The following is a 23,401-nucleotide window of genomic DNA, read 5'->3' as shown; positions in this document are numbered from 1 at the left end:
AAACAAGGAGAAAACTGAAGTCACTGCACTTGGAAGCAAAGAAGAAGTTCTTAAAGTGAATGCGTACCTTGACTCTAGGGGTCAAACAACTAAAAACCAAGTCAGGAATCTTGGTGTGATTCTGGAGTCAGACCTTAGTTTCAGTGGTCATGTCACAGCAGTAACTAAATCAGCATACTATCATCTCAAAAACATTGCAAGAATTAGATGTTTTGTTTCCAGTCAAGACTTGGAGAAACTTGTTCATGCCTTTATCACAAGCAGGGTGGATTATTGTAATGGTCTCCTCACTGGCCTTCCAAAGAAAACCATTAGACAGTTGCAGCTCGTCCAGAACGCTGCTGCCAGGATTCTGACTAGAACCAGAAAATCTGAGCATATCACACCAGTCCTCAGGTCCCTACACTGGCTTCCAGTTATATTTAGAATTGATTTTAAAGTACTTTTACTCGTTTATAAATCACTCAATGGCCTAGGACCTAAATACATTGCAGATACTGTATGCTCATTGAATATAAACCTAACAGACCACTCAGATCATTAGGATCGAGTCAGTTAGAAATACTGTACCAAGGGTTCACACAAAACAAGGGGAATCCGCTTTTAGCTATTATGCTGCCCGCAGTTGGAATCAGCTTCCAGAAGAGATCAAATGTGCTAAAACATTAGCTACATTTAAATCTAGACTCAAAACTCATGTTTAGCTGTGCATTTACTGAATGAGCACTGTGCTACGTCCGAACTATTTGCACTATGCATAATCCTTTTCCATTTTTAACTGTCTTAAATTTTATTTTAATTCAATTTTAAAAGTTTTATTTTATTTTTTTTGTTTTATTGTTGTGATTATTGTTTTTATGATTATTCTACTGCCTCTTTGTGAATTATTGTTTTTGTTATTGTTTTTATGATTATTCTACTTCCTTTTATGTAAAGCACTTTGAATTACCTTTGTGTATGAAATGTGCTATATAAATAAACTTGCCTTGCCTTGCCCTGCCTTGTCTTACTCTTGTCCAGGTCAGGCAGCAGTACAGTAAGTTCTTCAAATCTCTTTGCTGTGTCAAACAACGCTGGGGTCTACAGCGTCAGTAGAAATTGAGAGAAGTGCCATTATACCACTTAAGCAGATTAAATGATTTTAGATATTACATGCATGTGTCTGCTCCTATCTGTAAATATTAGTAATCAGCCTTACATTACACAAGTCGTTATCTCTGTTTTTGTACGATATTTAGTGTAAGATTGGATTAATAAATTGTTTTCTTATTGATATCAATCAGTAAATAAGCTATGCATGTTTCCTTTCATTTTCATCTCCATTATGGTGACTTCAAATGCATATTATTTTAAATAAAACATGTACATCTAAAGCTCTGTTAATTCTCAGTAAGAACTTTTGTAGACCTTAGAAATAAAGTCAAACTGGTTGGTAATGCATGAAGCTGGCATTGCTGTGTGGGTTGGATTTGCGTCAGTAGGCGATATTGGCGGAAGCACCCGCTTTTTGGTGTGGTCACACAGCAGGAACCAGGAACATATCTAGTTCTGAGAACTGGTGGAACTAAATTAGATCCTGCCTTACAGTAGAGTCTAAAATAGTTCTATAGGAACTACCAGTGACGTAAGTGTATGCTGACTGGCCAAATGCATACGAAACAGCGGCATTTTTAAAAAGCCATATAAGCATATTTACTCCACGAACATGAAGAACAGCGAGAACTGTATTTACCTGTTGTTTGCAGTATTGTGTTATTTTCGCAGGCTTGCTGATGTAACACTGCAACTTGCTCTTTCAATTTTGCGATAACATTTCGTCTCCGTTTTCACGAAACCCACGACATGCACCAACAGCTTCGTTCACCGGTTGTTGACGTTTGTAAATGCCGCGCATAAAGACGTCACTGTCGGCCGCTTCAGAGCTCCTGCTGCCGGTGCGAATGCAACCAAGAAAAACGGTCTAAGGGGGATATTGGTTTTCTAAATATGTGTAGTCAGTCTAGTTGAGTGAAGATGACTAGATTTTGGCTGCTCATATCATATTACTCATATCAGGTTAGTTTCTCTTTACATAAGAATTAAATGATTTAGTGTTACTATAAATCAGTCAATCAGATTTCGCAGTTTTGTCTTTAATAGCTGTTTGTGACACTGTATGCTTTATGTTATTTAGGCTAAACATTGACAAACTTTGATTTTATGGTCAGCATAAAAAACAAAAAACAACTTTGTTTTTAAGTTCATCTAAATCACTGATATTTGTCCTGAGAATGAACTATTGGCCTTTTCAAAACAAATATACTTTATCATATGTCCTGAAGTGTGATTTATGTGTAAAAAGGGCATTAAAATCAGAGGCCTGTTCATTTTTTTTTTTTTTTTTTTTTTTTTTTTTTACAGAACAGTGAGGTAAGATTTGAATTTAATGTATTGTGTACTGTTTCATTTGTGAAATTTACTAGCAATTTCTGAGTGGAAGAATGTACGCTCACAAAAGCAAGTGAGTGTTTTAATCACTCCCACAACTGAGATAAATTTGTAAATCTTCCAATCCATGCTTAATTTTCACTCCATGTTGAATTTTTGGCTGGAAGCCCAAACGTGGAAATAGTTGGCTCAAAGATTAAAGGCTTTTTAATAAACAGAAAGCAACAAACATGTTTAACTACTTCTGTCACCTCAGGAAGATGCTGGTTAGGTCGAGTATGATAGTAATTTCACCCTGTAGCTCATTTTAATTAAACTGACAGTTTGCATTTCCTGCTCTCCTTCTCACAGCTCATTGTAGTTTTGTTGTTATTTATTTCTTTATTTCAAAAACTGAATGTCTGATCTGGTTTGTTGAATAGATGTTGTACACAGCGTGCTTATCTGATTCCATAATGGTCTTCATTGTTTTTAACAGTAAGTATTTATCGATACCTCTTTTGATTTACAAAAATGGTTTTGCATATTTTGAGTGCATTACAGCTCATCATGCATATTTAATTTATTTATTAGTTTTTTTTTAAACCATTTAAATTAATTATATATGTTTTTTTTTCAACAAGTAAAAGCAAGTTAGAAGAATCGTTTAATGGCGCCATCTTGTGTCTTTAAATGGTTACAACAGTAAAAATGGTTCCTGATGTCATCACCAACAATACTATGCAGTTCTATGCAATACTATGCCCCCCCCAAACAACTCAGTGTCATGTTATATCCAGAAAACATTCAAAACTACAGCACACATGACATACACTGATCCACAAATGCCACAAGTGATCCTCAAACTGATCCAATAATCAGTACGCACACTAAGTAAACTAAGTAACTATAGTAAAATGTATTTTTTCCCCTGTTTTAATAAAAATGAAAGCCTATTTAATAGGGAAACATGACAGTAGAATTGTCAGTAGGTGGCAGCAAGCCACTGTCTTAATGAGTGAGTTATTGAGTCATTTATTAAATTCGATTCCTTTCTAAACAGCTGATTCATTCAGAAATGAGTAAGAAACTGTTTTTTATGAGTGGGTCAGTGAATCCCGATTTATTCACAAATGCTGCTCAAAATATGACATGAGCACATGAACATAATTACTAGAACTGCTCTGAGTCACTTCATAGCGTTTTTTTTTTGTTGTTGTTGTTGTTTTGTTTGTTTGTTTGTTTTGACAAAAACTACCATCATATATACAAACAGAAACCCAAAAGTCTTTAAGTTTTGTTAAGCGTTTAGTAACTGCTGTTAAATATTGTAAGTGTCATGATTTTAATTAATTAGACATGCTTTTGGTTATTTTACATTTAATGTTACCATTAAAATATAGTCTAGAAAAATAATTCAAATATTAAATATATATTAAAAAATTAAATATGGTGCTAACTTGACTAATGTTTATTTCAGATTACTTTGAATATGCCCCATGTAATATCATGTCAAAACTGTATTCCTTGAGCTAAAAAATAGCCTAAATATATGTGGTTTCTCTGGTTATGGTGTCTGTCGGTCTGGTTTTGAACAGAGAATATAGTTGTTTTTGTTTTCAAGTTAGTTTGTTGTGAAGTTAATTTGGTTAGAAGGAAGTAAAGCAGCTTGGGGTTTGTGTGGCTTTTCTGTTGTCACATAAAAGCTTTGACACAGGCTGTATTAATGTCATGCACAAAATTGAAGTCTTTGTGCCATGGCTAATATGGATGCCTAAGATGGTAATCATTTTATAAACTTTCTTTAGAAATGTGTATTTAAATATACTGTGTTTAATATCAGTGCATCTTGGTGAGTTCGCTTTTAAATACATTTGAATATGAATTTGAATTTCAGCAGGAAGCGATGACGAAATATGTTTCCTTGTTAGACGAGCAGAGAATTGTCATATAAACATCTGATCTATCTCTGTGTAGTCAGTCTAGATGGGTGAAGATGACTACATGTAAACTCTTCTCAGGTAAAACCCTCTTTGCATGTGTAATAACAATAAAATGCTTTAGTGTTACTATCAATAAGTCAAGCTTTTTTTTTTTTGTTTGTTTTTTTTTTCTTTTGCAATTTTGGCTTCAATAGCTGTTTGTGATACTGTATATATTTTATGCTATTTAAGCTAAACATTGAAAAACTTACTAGCAATTTCCGAGTGAAAACTGTTTCTACACCTTTTTTTTTTTTTTTTTTTTTTTTTTTTTTTAGTATAGCAAACAATAAATGTAGGCTCGCAAAAAAAAAAAAAAAAAAACAAAAAAAAGCGTATGTAAGGATTTTAATCACTTCCACAATGTAAATCTTTCAATCTAAGGTTGGTTGGAATATTTCTTTCAGTCTGTGTTGAATATTTCTGGTGGATTCCCAAACATGAGAATGGTATTGGGAATAGTATTTACACGCCTGTAGCTCATTTCTAATTGGCTAAACTGACAGCGTTTCACCCTCACGCTGTTTTTACATTCCCTGCTGTCCTCTTCACAGCTAATTTTTGTTATGTCTCTTAACTTCATCAATGCCTGATGCCTGATCTGGTTTGTTGCATAAATATTAAACATAGTGGACCATCAGACTCCATAATGACGTTAATTGTTTTTAAAAGTAAGTGTTTTTCCTGTTTGGATTTAGAAAAATTGTTGCATATGCTGAGTACTGATTGATAATTAAATATTGGACAACTGACTAAGCTTTGACTAAAACAATAAATTGTTTTATTTTAAAAAATGTTAATAGAAATTTGCACATATTTTACATGCATTTAATGTGATTACAGCACACATTTGTTTTGGCATTGTTTTGCAACGCCACAACATTTATTTCCATTCAGAGCAGAATTAATTTTTTACCTGACATCATATTGATGATGGGAAAGTCGAACCACGCTGAAAATCCCAACATCCCAAAGACTTTTAATGCGGTTAAGGTCAGGACTATGGTGGTCAATGTATGTGAGAAAATAACATATTGAGCCACTCTTTCACAATTTGAGCTCATCGTTTTAGTGATCTGATCCGGTCAGAAAATAGAAAGTATATTGAATTTGTCTTTGTTCAGACATGCAGCAATACAGTGCCTTGCGAAAGTATTCATACTCCTTCATTTTTTTTTTTTTCACATTTTGTTATGTTGCTGCCTTATGTTAAACTGCTTTAAATTACTTTTTTTCCACATCAATCTATACTCTATACACCATAATGTCAAAGCAAAAACAGAATTGTCACAAATGTAAATGTATTAAAAATGAAATAAGTACATTGAATAAGTATTCATACCTGTACCCAGTATTTCGCTGAAGCACCTTCACAGATTCAAGTTTTAATGGCTATGATGCGACAAGTTTTGCACATTAGCATTTGGCAATTATCTGCCATTCTTCTCCTCACCTCTTCACCTCTCAAGCTCTGTCAGGTTGGATTGGGCAGACACACATTTTCAGGTTTCTCCAGAAATATTTGATTAGGTTCAAGCCCAGGCTCTAGCAGGACCACTCAAAGACATTCACAGAGTTGTCTATAGGTCACTCTTGCTGTGTGCTTAGGGTCATTGTCCTGTTGGAAGGTGAACCTTTTGCCCAGTCTGAGGTTCTGAATGCTCTGGACTGGGTTATTTTGTTGTGTTGAGCTTTCCTCTGACAAGTCGTTCAGTCACTGTCGCTGAAAAACTGCCCCACAGCATGAGGCTGCTACCACCCCATTTTTTAATTTTTGGGATGGTACTCTGAAGGTGATGAGCACCTAGTTTTCTCCAAACATGATGCTTAAAATTGAGGTTCATCAAACCAAAAAATCATGTTTTTCACAGTCTGAGGGTCCTTTAGGTGCTTTCGTTGCAAATTCCAAGTGATTTTCTTGTGTCTTCAGGATTGAGTTTGGCCACACCGCCATAAAGCCCAGATTGGTGGAGTGCTGCAGTGATATTAGTCCTTCTGTAGGTTTCTCCTGTCTCCACATATCATCATGGAGCTCAACTAGAGTGACCATCGGGTTCTTGGTCACCAATAACTAAGGCCCTTCTCCATCAGTTGCTCAGTTTGGCCAGGATACCAGCTTTAGGAAGAGTTCTGGTTGTTTCAAACGTCTTCCTTTAAGGGTAACGGAGACAATATGCTTCTGTGAACCTTCAATGCAGCAGAATTTTTTTCTGCACTTTTCCCCAGATCTGTGCCTTGATGCAATCCTGTTTCTAAGCTCTACAGGCAATTCGTTTGACCTTAGGGCTTGGTTTTTGCTCGGGTATGCATTTTCAGCTGTAATTTAAAAAAAAGTGGAAAAAAGTAATTTAAAGCAGTTTAACATAAGGCAGCAACATAACAAAATGTGAAAAAAAAATGAAGGGGTATGAATACTTTCGCAAGGCACTGTACGTATTTAATTTATTTGTTCATAGTCTAAACAGCAAAAAAAAAAAAAAAAAAAAAACCTTCTTTATATGACTCATGGCATCATTCTGTTGGCTAAGCCATTATGCCACCAGGTAAGTAGTTTGAAACTTAACAGTCAGTCCTAAAGATCTGGTTTGAAAAACAATTCATATCTATGTGTGAGTGAAGTCCAAGTATAACTGATTATTTGTCCTCCTTTTTTCATGGCAGGTGTTCTGTGGTCACTGTTGACTATCATCTCTTTAACCCTGTGTAAGTGTAAGCCAGTAGTGTTTGCTTTATTTTTTAATACAAATAGTTCCATTCATTTCTTGATCAATGTCAAACATCTGTGCAGCAGTCTATATAAGCATGCAAAATATTAACAAAATATTTCATACATTTTAAAAGGAAATAAACAGTATAGTCCACTGAACCTGCAGTTTTACAAACTGTTAAAAATTAAAAAAAAAGTTTCATATTAAATGTGCTAAACCTGCTGAAGATAAATTCACCTGGTTTGGTATTTGTATATTCTGACTTTGATCTCATTTTTCTTGTCCTCAGGTTTCATATGCACCACTGCTGCAGTTGCAGCAGTTAGTCCAGTCTATGACTGTGTGCTCTATGACACGTCGTACATCTGCACTGGTGCTCAGTACCGCATGTACTGCAACACAAGTATACATGATTTCCATTACGATAGATACCATCACCACTGTTTGAATTATAACTGTGACTGCATTGGTAATAAGGACACCTGTACATGCTACTCTAATACATCATCATCCTGCTTCTGTACAAACTACAGCAATAGCAACATTATCCCTGCAGCAGTTAGTCCAGTCTATGACTGTGCGCTTTATAACGACATGTACATCTGCACAGGTGCTCAGTGCCGCATGTACTGCAATACAACAATACATAATTTCTTCTACAAGAGATATAGAAACCAAAACCTATACGAGTACCACTGCTGGAATAATAACTGTGACTGCATTGGTAATAAGGACACCAGTACATGCTCAAGGAGCACTTTGTCCTCCTGCTTCTGCGAGTATAACATCTCCACCTCAACCACACTCAGTCCAACTACTGCAAGTGAGCATGTTTCTATAATGAATTATGGTGATTGATTTTACTATATTTATTATATATGTATTGTTTTGGTGAATTCCCTCATTTCAGTTCCGAATATCACACTGCCGGATCAATGCAGGGTAAGCTGAATATTTCAATTAACAGTGCACAGTCTTTCAGTTTTATTTGTAATTCTCAGCTATGATTTCAGAGTCAGACCTCAGAAGGATGTCTTCAAAATATTCTTGACCAAATAGAGAACATTACAGCTCAAGAGCTTCCTGTGACTGTAAGTCTTCAAGAGAAAAATGATAAAATAAACAAATCAAATGTTTATAATAGATGACTGACACAGCAGTGTCTTATTGGATCTGTTGACATTTACACGTAGAGTAACTGTAATTATCTGATCAATGAATTAGACTGTGACCAGCATTTTGACTACGACCTTCAATGCTTCAGAGAAGATTTTAGTGACAGTGGCAGCTTCAAAACCAACTGAACTAGCCTCCTATGGAAACCTTGTGTTAAAAACCAGTGAGAAACTCATTTCTACATTAGTGAAGTCGACAGAAACAAGTGACAGTGTCAGTTTTGCTCTTGCTGCCGTAGGTAAGTGGAGACACAATTATTATTGATGATAAAATTCAGATTATATATGATTTCATGGACTTCATATAGTCTAGAGAGCAGCAGTGGGTCAGACAGCAGCAATATTGAACTACATTACTAAATATTGTAATTGTTTGGAACAGAGTTATGAACTTGTGAATGAAATAAACTGTAACACTGCTGAGGGTTAGCTGAGGCAGGACTCAGAGGACTTAATGGGCTATTTCTAAAATACAGCGTCTTCTTCCGTCATCGCCTGAACTCCCTGTCTGTTCTGTTATGGCCAAGGAGGCCGTTTCTTTATGTCTATCCTGAACTGTTAGCCTGTCTTGGATTACCTGTCTGTCCCTACACGACCATGGAGGTCTGCAATAGCTTGTCCGTCACCCCTGTCACAACCATGGAGGTCATTCCCCTGTACACCGTGCTCCCTTTTTTAGGAGTTGCTATTTTGTGTACAGTATGTGGGCAGCATACACCATCCCTGAAACCCCCTCAACTGTCATGAACTCCCACTCAGAACTCCCTCTCCCGCCTCCTCTCATGAGCAGTCTACCAGAGGTCTGCAATGAACTGTTTGTCTATCTTGAACTTTCTGTCACTCCTGTCATGACCATTGAGGTTGTACCCCTGTCCACCATGCTCCCTTTTCTGGGAGTTGCTATTTGGTGTGTGTGGGCAGCATACACCATCCCTGAAACCCCCTCAACTGTCTTGAACTCCCACCCAGCCACTCTCTCCCACCTCCTCTCATGAGCAGTCTACCATCTTCGCCCCACTGCCGCTGCATCTTTCCAGTCCCTCAGCTCATCTGTGGAGCAGTTTCGCTTCAGGCCTGTCAGTGTCCAGCTCCACCATGGTCAGAGAATCCCCAGTCTCCGCCACCAACCTCCGAGACCCGGACTCTGCCTGGCCCATTGACCCAGCGGCTCCACCATGGCTCATAGCTCCCTCGTCTCCACCGTGGCCCGTCAGTCCACTCCACCAAGCTCCCTCCGCCTTGGTCAGTGTCGACCTGCCCTCGCCTTGGGACTACACTCATCCGGCTTTGCCTTGTCCCTCCATCCCTCTGGCTCTGTTGGGCTCCTCCCTCCCTCCAGTTCCACCTTGGTCCTCTGTCACTCCAGTTCCACCGCAGCCTTACGGATCCCCACCTGCACCTCGATTGCCTAAGCTATCTGCTCCACCTTGGCCCTCCAGATCCTCTCCGTCACCCTGGCTCTGCGGCTCTTCATCTCCACCCTGGGCTCCATTCCCACCAGCTCCACCTCTATCAGTTGCCCCCCTGGAGTTGTCAGTCCTTCCTCCACTATGGCTCGTTCCTCATTTGGCTCCACCATGGGCTGTCTCCCTGGCTCCCTCCGTCCTCCTCCCGGTCATCCAGCCACCTCCAGAACTTCCTCCTGCCTATCTGTGCCAGCCCTTCATCATCCCATTTTGCCATCTCCTGACACTTCCCTCTCTGCGGCGTGAAGTCGGGCCTTCCAGGAGGGGGACAATTTGTCACAATTCTGTTAGTTTGGGTTTTCTGTTTGCACCATTCTCAGTCTTGTTAGTCGTCATGGTTTTTGATTTGATCTTCGTGCACTTGTGTATTTTACCGCAGCCACCTGTAACAACTGTGAGATCTAATATTTGACCTCCAGAAAGATGTAGAAGTTAATAGTGCTTACATTTATATTTATTTATTTAGCAGATTAAAGAAAACACTGTTTAAAAGTTGACCTGAGGGGTGTCAAACTACATCAGAGATGAAAACCCAACAATAGTGAATAGTTGTTTTGTCTTTTGTGCAAATTCACTGATTGAATTGGACTTAATAAGTAAAAATATAACTTGATAAATAACAAAAAAGTAAAATGATAAAAATTGTAAATAAATTACTACAGCCAATGCTTGTTTGTGTTTAATTAGAGGGTCAAGTCTTCATGGTTGGACCACAGGTCACCTTAGATAAAATCCCTCGACTTACCACGACAAATTCTTCTGTGGACATCGATCTCATATGGGATCGCCAAGAACAATAATGAAAGTATGTCAAACGTTTCTGTGTGATTAAAAATCATAGAAAGAGATGTTATACCATTACTGGGCGATATGACAAAAAATAAAATCTTGATTTTTTTTTTTTTTTTTTTTTTTTTTAGAACATTTGACCGATTCTCGATTTTTTTTTTTTTTTTTTTTTTACGATTTTTGAATAGTTAACTTGAAAATGTAACTACAACATGATTCAAGCTAATTTTTCTTTATTAAACCTCTAGTTAAAGAAGTTTCTATTTCAAGTGCACCACACGTTAAGTTGTCAACAATGGTGTAAATGTTAAACAATTTACTTGTTAAATATCTTTGCAGAGAAGATGCATGAACTACATTTTGTACAAACTTTATGTTAAGAAATAATGAGAGGAATGTTAAGAAATAATAAGATGAAAATGCTTTTAAATAAATCTCAAAAGTCAAGGTAATTAAAATTCAAAATGACTGAAGGTATAACATCAGTAGACTATTATTAATTGTAACTGTTCTGTAAAAACAATGAACAGCAGCTTTCAGCCTGTCACCATGATGCAAACATGAAATAACAGACATAAAGGAACAGTTATTTACAGGTTTTTTATTTGATTGCGCTGCTTTTCCATAGTTTTTTCTGCAAACATGGAAGCGTGTGACTGTTGTACTCTTTCAGCGTCTCATGCATGAAGTGGCATTATAAAAACGTGGTGCTCAAGTTAAAAGTTCACTCCCATCTTGCATCTATCGCGTCACACGTGAGCAGTTACTCATGTGCGCCGACATGCGGTTGGATCATTCTTTTCTCTTGACTGTTATCAATGGCATATTGTCAAAATGTCTAAATTCTAACATTTAGTAATATTTCTATTTAAAATCGCAATTAAAAATCTATTTAAAATCGCAATTAAAAATCTATTTAAATTCGAATTAATCAATAAAATTGGAAAAATCACCCAGCCCTACCATTACCACTAAACCACATTCACTTACTTTTTTGATTGTTGTTGTTTTAATATAGCATTCATGTTCATGTTCCACAGGATCAGCTGCTGTGGCTTTCATGAGCTACAACACTATGGAGAATCTGCTGAGGCCAGACTTCTTCAATACATCAAATGACACGGTTAAAACCATGATGTCCACTGTGATCTCAGTTACTCTTCCCAAAACCACCAATACTAAACTCACCAAACCAGTAAACTTTACTCTCAGACACATCAGAGTGAGTAAAAAAGTGGTTTTGTCCAAACTGAGAGCTGATGATCAACATCTAATATTCAGTGTTCTGATATTTTCTTCTTTCTTTTGTAGGAGTTTGATCCCAATGGTTCTCTGTCGTGTGTGTACTGGAATATCAGCGAGTGGATTGCAGATGGTTGTTCTGTTTTAGAGACCAACAGCAGCTACACTGTGTGTTCCTGTGATCATCTGTCAACATTCGCTCTCATCATGCAAACCAGCCGCCCACCAGAGGTAAGAGAACATTTCTAGTGAACACTGAAGAACAGCACAGATTTGTCACTCATGTACTCTGACATGTTTTCTCAGAGCGACTCACTGCTGGAGCTGTTAAATTTGGTGTGTGTGATTGTGGGGCTGGTGTTCTTCAGTTTGGCCCTGTTGAGCTTTATCCTTTGTCAGTGGAGTCCTGGAGTGAATAATGTGGCTCGAATCAACATCTGCATCAGTCTTCTGTTGGCTCACCTTCTGTTCCTGCTCACACAGCAGTTCCTGAGCGTCATACGGCCACAGCAGGTGAGAACGATGAAGGAGCCCTACAGCTCAGTACAGCCTCACTGAGAATCATCATAACCGTCTCTCATTGGTCTCCAGGTGTTGTGTGCCGTGATCTCAGGCCTTCTGCACTTCCTCTTTCTCTCCGGCTTTGTGTGGATGTTCATTGAAGCTGTGATGCTCTTCATCTGTGTTAAGAACCTATCGCAGATCAGCTCCAAAAAGAGGGAGGTGCTTAGCAGTAGCTTCCTGTGTGTGATTGGATATGTGGTTGCTCTTGTTGTGGTGTGTGTGTCTGCTGGTCTGGTTCCTGAAGGCTACGGCAGTGAACAGTGAGTGAACACAAAATGTCTATCTGGCATCCACTGCTTCAAGTCAGACACTGATCAGTCTGTGCAGAATCACATGAAGTCGAACACACTTTTTAGTTCATGACTGACAGCTCACAAATATTTTGGAACAGTACTGTTCTTTGATATATATATATATATATATATATATATATATTTTTTTTTTTTTTTTTTTTTTTTTCAAAATCACCCAGAAGATTAAAATAAATGAATAGTTTATTTTTTTATTTATAGTTACTTTTCAGTAGTATTTCGCCAGTCATCACTTCAAATAATATTTTCGATACATTCATTCAGTTATTATGTTGTGTTCTCTTCTGAACAGGTGCTGGATTAAAAGAGATAAAGGTTTTATATGGAGTTTTCTGGGTCTTGTTTGTGTCATACTAGCAGTAAGTTCTAGTTACAGACATTCTTCACGTGGACTGTTGAAACTAAAATACTAAAGTGATCGTAGATTTAACTCTTTTCTTTTTCTGCAGTTAAACATAATTATCTTCATAAGGATTGTCATCACTCTGAGCTCAACTCTCAAAAATCTCAATGCTGAAATTTCACAGATGAAACAAACAAAGTAACATGCATTGTTTGAAGTTCTACCATTCCTAATAAACAATATAGTCAATGAATACACATTAACTTTGTTTTCTCTGTTTTTCTGCAGGATTATGGCATTTAAAACACTGGCTCAGTTTGTGATTCTTGGTTGCCCCTGGATTCTGGGTTTTTTCACTAATGACAGTAAGATGTTGGAGATCCTCTTCCTGATCTTGAACTCCCAGCAGGGAACCTTCATCTTCTTGATCTATTGTGTCCTCAATAATGAGGTCAGACATCACTCAATTTACATCTGAAATCTGGATATGAAATAATATTACGTTGTTGTTTACATATAGTTTTTAATCTGTAGAATGTTCAGATGAGCCAAGAATCTTTAAATTTCAACTGCCAAACATTCAAATTTCAACACAGAGAGAATGCTTTTGATTTTAAGTTTAAAATATTCTAGCTGGGCCCTCAGTATTTTTAAGGTGACTGTTATTTTAGAATGAATTCACAACTTGTGACATGAATATAATGATGATAAAAACAAACCAAATAAATAAAAATAGTCTTTAAATAGTTTGTTTGTGTTCATTTTGTTAAATTACTCAGTTCCCCCATGCACTCTTGGTTACATTCTGAGAATCGATGTTGCTTTGTTTTCCTCTCCTGAATTCCTTAGAGCTTGTCAAAATACTCACACTTGCGGTCTTTGCATTTGACTATTTACATGACGTATTTCCTGTATTTGGCCCAAGTGTTCAAGTAAGCATGAAGACGCAAATGTATGTAGTACTTTTCCCAATGGGACACACTTATGGCGTTGTAAAAATGCATGTGCTTACAGAGCTTTATTTTAATTTTCAATACTTTGCATTTTAAAATAGTATTTGCAGCATTGCAATAGTATTGCATTTTAAAATATTCAGTAGTCCCTATAAGAGATGACAAATTAGTAATTCTGGTGCTTCTATTTAAGTGATAAAAAGCAGTTGCAAATGTACAAAATGCACTCACCTATAGAAAAACCATTTCAGTGTCTCCAGACATAGTATAAGAAAGTAAAGTAAAACATCAGTATTTACTTCAATCAAGTCTCAATCTAGTCTCTAAAAGCCTCTTTTTCTTACCTGTTTTTGATAAACGCCATTCTGTTTAATGAGTTTCAGAGGTTAAACTGATCTCATGAAGTTACTCAGCTCCTCTCGTCTCATTCTTGTCCAGGTCAGGCAGCAGTACAGGAAGTTCTTCAGATGTCTTTGCTGTGGATGCAAAAAACACTAAGGGTTACAGCGCCATGTTCAGGAAATGAGTGGAGTGCCATTATCATATACAGTAAAATAACACTATCATTGCTTTTAGATATTACATGACAGTCTTTGCTTTCATCTAAAAATGATCAATTATTCAAGTCTTATTTCATAGCTGTCATTTATTTTGATGTAAATATATTAACTTTGTTTGCTTTTTTTTTTTTTTTTGGTGGATGGTTTGTTGCCTCTTTCTTTTAGACTGTGTGTGATTTATGGTACTTCTGACCCCTCTCAAGTGGTTTGTGTTTTTACTTTAATTGCCTCTATTTTCGTACAAGAATATTTAGTGTGAAAATGGCAAATGATTTGTAATTATTTTGTTACTGATATGAATCAGTAAAAATGCTGTCAGTGTTTCCTTGTAATTTTCTATTGATAAATATTGTAGAATTTATTCAAAAGCAATTGACTGACTTTTTATATGCACTACTAGACACTTCAGAGCAGAGGTAATATTCTTAATTATGAGGATGATCATATTATCATGTAATCAGATTTAGTCATAAGCATATTACATGTGGATATCTTGTAAATATATTATCAATGAATGATGGAAAACATGACCACATGGTGTATAGTCACATTACAGGCAATTATCTTGGTCCACATTAATTTTTCTAAAACCTTAATGGCAAAATTATTCTGTAATGTTAACTTTTAACATCTCAAGCTGTTAGGCAAGATTCTCACACTGTTTTCTAGTTTGGAAGAAAAACTTCTGCAGATACTGGTGAAGAGTTTGTCTCAATTATTTTTAAGTTTTTTTTTTCTTTTCTTTTCTGACTGATAAACCACAGTATATTTTCTAGAATCTCTTCAGAAATTATTGCCCTTTCGTCTGTCTGGACTTGCTGATGCACAGCAGTCTCTTCAATGGCATTTCAGTTGAGTATCTGTCTTTTCATGGGCCCCTGCCACAAGGAGGTCTGTTACTCTAAATACTTTCTTTTTATTTACTGAGAAACTCATGATCAATCATAAAAAGTAAATGTTTAATCAAATGACGTCAAACGTTTTTCTACTCCTGGGTGGATTTGCATCTTTGATGCAAGATGTAAAGTAGTGGGCAGATCATCTTGTCACAGCAAAAAAGAAATAAAGTGATGCTTCTCCAACAAAAGGAGAAAATCTACTGGGTTCAAAGGTTTTATGCTTAACAGAAATATGTCAGTGAGATCATGTACAACTTCAGTGGTTTAACCAAGACTTCTGAAGTGATATGATATCACTGTGGATTATGAATAGAGTGAATTTCACATTCAAATCAAATAAATGATTATATATATATATATATATTTATAGTGATTATCTGCAAAGAGTTTGGACACTCCTGGTGTTTCCAAGAAAAAAAAAAAAAGTGGTTCTCTTTTTATTAATACCACATTTTTCAGATGATGGCACTGAAGATGGAGCTGTTGTTGTCACGTATCGTGTGATGAAGGGTCGAACGAAGACAAAGGTCAAAGATAAAGTCTTTATTATAATCCACAGGTAAATCCAAAACAGGTAAACCCACAGCAGGACCAAGCAAAAAAAAAAAACAAAAAAAAACATACATTGACATAAGAGCTTATTTAGCATAACAAACAAAACTAATGCCTCTTCATGTGTGACACTTCTTCAACTTAGGCTCATTGGAAATACGTGCGTCTATATACATTTCTGCAAACCTGAAAAAAACTTCTATTTCTTTTCACACATAGTATGATTTACTCAGAGTTTTGATTAATAAAGCCTACTTTTCAGACGATTACTACTGCTGAATATTATATTATGGTTTTAAAACAATTTTAACATCCTGCGCGGTTTAAAAATTGATGCTTTTGAACATTGTCGTCACATATACAGCTTCGTATGGTTTTCGAATGCAGTCAGTTTGCTCGGTAGTTCACGGCATACGGCGTTGCACTTGGGTGATGAACCCCGTGAAACTACTGTGTGACAAATAAGCTCAAATCTGAATGAGGAAGTAAAAATAGCAAGGTGCATTTTTTAATCAGTTTTGCATTTGTTAACACTATCGGTTGGGTTTGGAGTAGGGGATATTTCCAATAAGACAGAGCATTAAGCTTTAGCGAACACGCCCCTGATATTTGAATTCTGAACAGCTGCAATACGTTCCTGAAGTAGCATAATAAAAATGCAGCAACGTATTGAAAGTATGTCACCACTTTCTGGACATTTCACTTGAAACTGCCGCGAAACGTACAGTAAGGTAAGTAATTACGGTGTTGCAGAAATGTATGTAGAGGCACATATTTCTAATGAGCCTGGGTTGCATGGTGTGATTGGGAAAAATATAATTGTGGACTAGACAATTAAGCATCAGGGCTTTATATTGATGAAAATGTATTAAAAATATACTTAACGGACATGAGATGTACCCACATTTATTTATTACGTTAAAAAACGCATTTAAGTAGATCAGGGTGCATTCTCTTCAAAAACAGAAGTAATCCACTGTGTCTTCAGCGGCTCAGATGTCGGGAGTAAATGAAGACTGCTATGTTCATTATTACATCCAACAACAAAACACCTCAGTCACTTTGGAGACATTCTTGTCTACTCCTGATCCGGTATCGAAAAACAATGGTGGACTATTTACAGCTCACTCAGATTGGGTCTACGCTAAAACACCAGTGTCAGTTAACAGATGTGGGAGGGGCCTGTGCAGAACTACGTTATTCTGCCAAGAATCTGTGAATGGCTTGAACTCTGATGATGATTTGTAGGGACTAAATAAAGCCCTGGGTGGATTTTTATCATTATAGGGTGGTTGTGTACACACACTGACAAGACAATATTATTTATTTATTCATTCATTTAATTATTTTTATTTTTTTATTATTTGTATATGTGTAGCTAAAGGAGGATGGTGCTCTCTATTCACTTGTCTAACATCACATTGTGCGCCATGATCTCAGATATAGATCGATATCAACAAGAATTCAGCTGTTAGATATCTTAAAAATTAGATGAAATAGATGTCTTAATCAAAAGCATATACCACTGATTAACAATCTCTGAACTCACATAGGTCTTAAAAAGGTATATTAAAAATCATATTTATTACAAATCATATGAATCAGAAAACAAATGGACTTTTTACTTTTCAACTATTGCCACTCTATTAGAGATTAGAGATGTCTGTTCCATGGGAATAAAAAAGGTGACAAAAGTGCTCAGTAGTAACCATCTGCTTCTATAAAGTATTGCGAAGAACGTAAATGAGCTATTCTGCCCAGAACCTAAAACTACCTAAATATTTGTATATTCAAGCAAGTACTCTCTACACACACCAAATAATATGTTTGACATATTCTGACCGTGTTTTGACATTATTCTGATGAAGTTTGAAGCAAATCGAATAAAATTAAGATGCTGAATTTAAAACATTTTGAAAATGACACATTTCTTGCTGCCAGTTGGTGGCGCTATAACTTTGACTCCTAATAGTCACATCTGTGTGATCGGCATCATACAACGAACAAACTCATGAAGTCTCATCAGAATCAGGCAAAGTGTGCAACAGTTATTAGACACGCCCTGTTTCTCATTTCTCGCCATAACGCAAAACCGTTCGAGATATCAAAAATCCCCTGGCAATTTTGCATCCCCAGTGTCTTGAGATCATGTCGACTGAGTTTGGTGGCAAACGGTGGAAAATCCCCAAACGAGTATTGCAAATTCCAGAGCATGCGATTTTTCACAAAACCTTGAATAGCCAATTTCCTTGGACTCTGCAGCACGAAACTCTGAGCACGAAACTTGTTTGGCCCCATGTGGTCTATGCGTATGAATTTTGGTAACTGTAGGTCAACCGGTGTGCGCTACAGAGCCCCTCAAAAGTCGCCATTTTTAAGGCTTACATAGGCCCGTCCTATTATGCATTATCTGTGTTTCTCATCTGCTCCTTGCAAACTTTCAATGCATGTGCTATAATTATCGCACCTCCTTCTGCCATGAGAGCAACTCCTGCTCCTATTAAAGCTATAGGTGCTACTAAACAAATAGCCCCACGTGCTACACATCCAACGACTGCTACTGCTCCTGCTTCTCCAATTAGTCCTCCTACCACACCTGCTCCCACTAGTTTTGCTTTCTGAGCCAGACTCAGTGATTCTTCCATCCCCAATATGTCCTCCTCTTCCAACCTCAGAGCTTCCTTGTACATGTTATGTTGTCCTCTGTTCTCCTCCACCATGCTGTCTGTTTTCTCTATCTGTTTAGTCACAAGGGATCGCTTCTCTTCATCTGTGTTATTGAACACATGGCAGCCTTCTTTAGACTGTTCGTCTAGCTCTTTAATCTGCCCGTTTGATGACAGTTCTGCAGTGTTGATCACTGAGGTGATTAGTTTTTTCATCATCTGCTGACTCGGTTGCCTTTGTTCAGTCACTGATTCAGAAGATAATTGTGTTTCAGACATCTTTTGTCCCTGGAGGTGTTTCCTGCGGAGCTAAAAGGAGAGACATGACATGTAAACATGTGCTAAATAAAACTAAATACATTCAGTTCCACAAACTAGTTATAAATAATATTAGATATTGTAATCACTGTCTGCTTTAGTTGGGCTCTTGATTCTCATTAAGAGCATGTTATAGGAATCAGGGTATCTTCCAATCATTCGTTTTTGTTTGTTTGTTTGTTTGTTTTTCGTTTTTACATTCAGGGCTAGAAAATGAATTAACAACTTGAATTTTTGATCTCTGCATGTGTTAATGTTTGGTTGCGCCCCTTCCGCTGATTAGTCAACCAAACATTAACCCGCAGCCGTCATTAGTTCTTCCGCAGTTTGCGCAGCAGAAAACAATGCTGCTACAGTTGTATGCATTGTTAACGTGTTTATTGCAGCTATATTTCATCACTTTCTCATCAAACAACCAAACTAACAAATTGCTAAAGAATAGGCCATACCGGGGCAGAGCCTATAGACAGGGTTTACTTCTGTGTATAGCATAAATTCAGCAACCTGCACAAGAAATACAAGTTATTATTTTCTCATAGCCTAAATATTACTTTATTCACATCTGCACCCACAGCTAACCCCTAGCCTACATCATCGGCACGTCGGCAGTTTTATTGAGCTTAGTTTTGGAAGAGATAAAGTTGAAATTATATAGATGTGTAAAGATATGACATTATTTCATATCAATGTAGTGTATGGTCTATTATTCTTTTTTCTTTTTTTTTTTTTTCATTGTTAAATTTTAGGGGTAATGTTAAATAGCCACTATAAAATAGCACATCTCTTTTACAAGAATCAAATAGCACCTTCTGAATCAAAGCCATCATCCGCATTAAAGCTCACCATTCAAATGAATGCACGGCTCGTACAAACTGTACATAATGTGTGTACAGTGTTGGGGAGTAACTAGTTACATGTAACGGAATTACGTAATTTAATTACAAAATAAATGTAATTGTAATTAGTTGCAGTTACTGAGAAAAAGTATGTAATTAACTTAGTAAAATGTTAATAATTACAAAAGGGGTTTCACACCCACACCCACATACAGATTTAATTGTCTACTTTTATAAAATGAGACACCAATGTTTCAAGAGTTTAGGACACAGAATAGGACACATGCTTATTCAATAACTGTTTTATTTCCTATTTGGGTTTATGCATACACTTTACTTTTTAAGATAAATTGTTTTTTTCCAAGGCATTCAAACATTTGATTTCAAAACCAGTATCATAGCTATTAAACTATGTCTTGATATGATTTCAAATCTGAAGCCTCAGAATGATCTAAAATTATCTTTGCATTTGGTTAGCTAATAAAATATTAAAACTCAATATTTAATATTATGTGTACAATTTTTTAATTCTGTCATCCTGGTATCGTGGACTCGCTCTCTTTTTCATACAAACGCAGCTGCTGCCATTTGTTTTGCACACTGTAATGGATTATAAGATAACTGACAAACTACTATTGTAAGTACTTGTAATTTTTTATGTGGTGAAATCTTGTGTAATAAAAGTGGTATGACTGTATCCCTTAAATGTCTGTCTAGTTTGAACTTGCCACTTGCTAGCAACTGATTTCTTTATGGAAGCTTTGTGTTCAAATATTTAATCAGATCAGTGTTTTGTGTCTAATTATTCACTTTTGTGGCAAGCAGCTGTGTAATAAATGGGATAATGTACATCCAGCCAGTTGTAATCGCAAAATAAAGATGTATATTATCCCTTACTTATTATAATGTTAATTCAAGTGATGAAGAATTTTGAAAGTCTGACAGTAATCAGTGTTGAGTGCTACTGTAAGGTTAACTCTGCCTGGTTTAAATGTTTCAAAATGATTAACAGTTGAAAATTTTAGAAATTTAGAAAAGTAATCAAAAAGTAATCAAAAGTAATGTTACATTAATAAAGTAATTGAAAAGTTACACTACTTTTTACATTTTAAATTGAGTAACTTGTAATCTGTAACCTATTACATTTCCAAAGTAACTGCTATGACAGCAACTACAGGATAAGCTTTGAAGAACCTAACAATCCTCGATCTATCAAATCACCAGCAATAAAATCCAGCTAAATGAGTAGTCCACATATGAAGAATGGACCCTAGCAGAGTGTGAGGATAACCCTACAGACATTGTTTTGGATATCTTTTTGGATATTTCAAAAAGGTGACTTGAGAAAACTTACTTGATGTGGCTGGTTGATTGTGTAAAGTGTTGTCTCAAGTGACGTACAGCTCAGAAGTGAGGAGAAAATGAAAGCAGAAGTTAAGCAGGTTATCCCTCCCCCTCACCTAAAAAGAACCTATCATTTATTAACCACATCAGGTGATACAAATATTAAATTACTTGTTCTTGTAAGGACGTGTACTGTTTTTGACTGATACAGCATAGCATTACATATGAAATACATTAGAAAAAAATAAAATAAAATAAACTTGTACACTAAAAGTGGTACTTGAAACTTGTTGCTCCATTAAAAGCAGAATTCATGTTAGGAGCCCATAAAACAACTACGAGTCAGTAAGAATGTACAGTATTGATAGATTAGCAGCAGCCAGAATGAAAAAAAAAATGTAATCTATCTATCACAGTGGTTTTCAAACCGGTCCAGCGAGCACCCCCAACACTGCATGTTTTCTGTCTTCCTCATCTATCACACCTGATTCAACTCATCAGCCTATAAGTAGAGACAACAAGACCTGAAACAGGTGTGTCAAATATGAGAAACCTATAAAATGTGCAGTGTTGAAGGTGCTTGCAGGACCACTTTGAAAATCACTGATCGAAAGAAAGAAAAAAAAAAAAGAAAGAAAGAAAGAAAGAAAGAAAGATAGAAACAAACAAACACACAAATAATACAAACGGCTCATGTAAATATAATTACCTGCACAGTATGCTGAATTGCAGACAGTTGGACTAACCAGTTCATAGTAATGTAAATTTCAGTTGAGCAGAGGTGGGACTTTCAAAGAGTTGAAGTTAATAAGATAAGTGTCTAATTAAATGATGATTGTTCATTAGTGATGAACACCTTCTGTTACTGAGAATCACAGAGTGTCAGATGTTGATGTTTTATTGGTTAAAATGATGCTGCCATCAGGAAGATCTCTGAAAACAGAACCCGATTCACAATCATTCATCGTTAGTTATGGACAGAAAACGTAAACTCATCTGCTACTTTAAAATACACAAATCTCAGCTGCTTCTGTCTGTTACATCAATAATGCAGAAATGTTTGCTATGAAACAACATAACAATTGTTCAGATGCAGTAATTTGCTTTGATTTGAAAAAAGGGTCAAGAGCCCAACTAAAGCAAACACTGAACTCCATGATGGTGGCGTAACCAATAAAACAACATCTTATCCTCTGTAATTCTCAGTAACAGCAGATGTTCATCATTAATGCACAATCATCATCACAGACACTTAATTATCTTAATAATTTATCTCTTTGAAAGTCCCACCTCTGCTCAGTTGATTAAAAAATTAGGACTCGACACTGGACTCTTGGTTTACTGAAGGCTGGGTTCCAGATAGCAAGAGAACAGGTGAAAACCATTGAATCGAAATGTTAAACATAGTTGATTTGTGGCAATGATGTTAAGAAACAACACTAAATAATATGTATGAATATCATCAATGATGTGAATGTTCTGTATCACAAATTTTTTAATTTTTTAATTCAATATCATTAACATTGACAAATCAACTACTTTTAACATTGATTCAATTGTTGCTTGGGGGTAGCACTATTAAAACTTGTTCTAGTGCAGTTCAGGGCTGGTTATAAGTTACTATTTGGCCAGTTTTGGGCCAGTTATGACTCATGTGTGGCTCATGTCTGTAGTCCAGATTTCGGCCAAACAAGGGCCGTAATTCTTTGCTGCACTTGGGCAGAGTGTAACTGCTTGCTTGGCCCAGAGCTGGGCCAGATGCCTGTAGGCGAGTTGAAGTGGTAACCCAAGTGCAGTTTACAAAAAAAGACAAAACTTTGTCCAAACAGGTTTTTCTTGACTTGACACAATCTTGACTTGGCATAGCATGAACAGACTTGATATGAACAAACAGGTCTGAAGTGGAATTTACAGACTTGATGAGGCATAAACAGACTCACCAACAGCAGGGTTGCAACATTAAAGCTACGAAAATAGCCGAAAGCAGTCGAGGGCAGAGTTGAAAATGGAGATGTCAAGTCGGACACTTTCTGCTCTCGTTAGAGACGCTCTCACGTCTCTGTTGCAGATGAAGTGAATTAAGTGCAATATTTGTCAAATATACAGATGTTTCAAAAGCGTTTTCATGAGCAACAGAAACAGTTTTCATATACTGCTTAATACAGCGCCATCTGAACAAGAATAATGTTTAACATAAACATATTCTATTTAAATAATAATGAAGTGGGGTTATATATGCTTTTATCAGTGTTTTATGTGTCTGTAGTCCAGATCTGCATGGGCCAAA

General features: G+C 36.5%; 1 long non-coding RNA gene and 1 pseudogene across 1 annotated transcript; both read left to right on the top strand.

Annotated features, from left to right (window-relative positions):
• The first annotated feature begins 4,376 nt into the window (after positions 1-4,376).
• LOC127178208 (uncharacterized) lies at positions 4,377-7,526 on the top strand. Its single transcript, XR_007829317.1, has 3 exons — positions 4,377-4,427; positions 7,050-7,091; positions 7,386-7,526. It is a non-coding gene; the product is annotated as an uncharacterized LOC127178208 (long non-coding RNA).
• A 164-nt stretch (positions 7,527-7,690) lies between these two features.
• Positions 7,691-14,572, top strand: LOC127162796 (adhesion G protein-coupled receptor E3-like; annotated as a pseudogene).
• The last annotated feature ends 8,829 nt before the right edge of the window (positions 14,573-23,401 follow it).

The sequence above is a fragment of the Labeo rohita genome, chromosome 1 (assembly GCF_022985175.1).
Source record: "Labeo rohita strain BAU-BD-2019 chromosome 1, IGBB_LRoh.1.0, whole genome shotgun sequence".
Taxonomy (NCBI): domain Eukaryota; kingdom Metazoa; phylum Chordata; class Actinopteri; order Cypriniformes; family Cyprinidae; genus Labeo; species Labeo rohita.
This window is presented reverse-complemented; position numbering and strand designations above follow the sequence as displayed.